The sequence below is a fragment of the Austrofundulus limnaeus genome, unplaced genomic scaffold (genome assembly GCF_001266775.1).
Source record: "Austrofundulus limnaeus strain Quisiro unplaced genomic scaffold, Austrofundulus_limnaeus-1.0 Scaffold15, whole genome shotgun sequence".
NCBI lineage: Eukaryota > Metazoa > Chordata > Actinopteri > Cyprinodontiformes > Rivulidae > Austrofundulus > Austrofundulus limnaeus.
In genome coordinates this window covers 1,655,302-1,656,824 of record NW_013952417.1, presented here as the reverse complement: position 1 = coordinate 1,656,824, position 1,523 = coordinate 1,655,302, and the positions used below count along the sequence as shown (strand labels likewise).

The window sequence follows — 1,523 nt, the reverse complement described above, 5'->3', positions numbered from 1 at the left end:
CTTTGATAGTTCATCCATGTAGATGTTAAAAAGGTAAGGGGACAGTAAACTTCCCTGCCTTACTCCGTTACCAACATTAAATGAATCAGACATTGTGTTACCCCATTTGACATHCATCGATTGATGACCATACCAATAGACAAGAATTCTAATTAGATATTTGGGTAAACCTCTGCTTTCTAGCTTACAGAACAGTTTTTGGTGATTCACACGATCAAATGCTTTAGAAGCATCAATAATACACATAAATACTGTAGTGTTGTGCAAATTYTACYAGTCTAAAATCTCCTGTAGCGCAAAAATACACGTCTGTGCCATGTTTGGGTTTAAAACCGAAGTGATTATCAGAGGTCAAGACAAACTCTTCCAGCCTATTTAGTAGTACTCTTTCTAAAACCATCGACAAACTACTAGCTAAAGCTATGGGTCGGTAATTCTCCAAAGAGCTAATCTTACCCGCTTTGTCGTTAATAATGGGTACCAGAGTGACAGGGTAGCATTGATTTAGGTAACAGACCATGTACTAGACAGCCAGTGTTAAAATTTTTGTTTGTCCCTTTTTGACACTAAGAATGAAAAACGCTTTGTATTTTCATTTTAATTTCGGTATTTTAAAACAAAAATCAAATATCCACTCGTTTCTTGTCTTTTAATACCCGTTTCTAAAATGAAAATCCAATTATCAAAAGATACACTGACCGCGAGAGGTACCCTTCCAAGATGGCGGCCGCACTGATACGTCCGCTCCATCTAAGGTAGCGCCACAAGTACATAAACCCACAAATTTAGGTATGTTTTAGCGGCAAACTGTGCGCCCCCACCCTCAATACAACCACAAGCAGACATTGGTTTTATCTCTGTATTAGGTTTACAGTAAAAGCAAATATTCCGACACAAGAGCTAATATGAACTGTTATATTTAATGTAAGCTTACAGACGTTAGCTAACGTTAGCCACGTAGTTACCGATTAACATAGCAAGAGAGCCAAGTCAGAAGACAGACGATTCCTGGTCAAAGAAGTGAATAAATACATAATTTATCCAACCAACTCACATTTCCAACTCATGGTTACCTTGGCTTTGATAGCTTGGAAAACCACCACCAAACAGCTCAACGACTTTTCTTGCGCGCATGGGGGGGAGGGGGGAGGGGGGGCACCATGACGGTAAACTTTACCTACTTACCAGAGTTCGTCCCGGAGTTTTACTTGGTTCCTGCTCCGGAACGGATTCTGTTGTACACAGCCAAACAGTTAAGCTGCGTCTAAACGTGTTTTAAGGTGTCCCAAACTCATACAGCAACCTGACCACTGACTTTAGCTAACATCTGGCCCGCCGCGTGCGCCAAACGTTTTTTCCCCCTCCCTTCTTCTTCCGGTTTTGTATTTGGCGGTTGGCAAACAACTTTTCGGTGCATTACTGCCACCTTGTGAATTGGAAAATAGATGATAGATAGATAGATAGATAGATAGATAGATAGATAGATAGATAGATAGATAGATAGATAGATAGATAGATAGATA

At 40.1% G+C, this 1,523-nt stretch overlaps 1 protein-coding gene across 1 annotated transcript in view; it reads right to left on the bottom strand.

Annotated features, from left to right (window-relative positions):
- Nucleotides 1-1,350, bottom strand: part of tdrd6a (tudor domain containing 6a) — a 44,039-nt gene extending 42,689 nt beyond the window's left edge. Inside the window, exon 1 of the mRNA XM_014002830.1 lies at nt 1,186-1,350. The gene's annotated coding sequence lies outside the window, so the exon portion shown is untranslated. The remainder of the gene's footprint in view (nt 1-1,185) is intronic.
- Between the last annotated feature and the right edge of the window lie 173 nt (nt 1,351-1,523).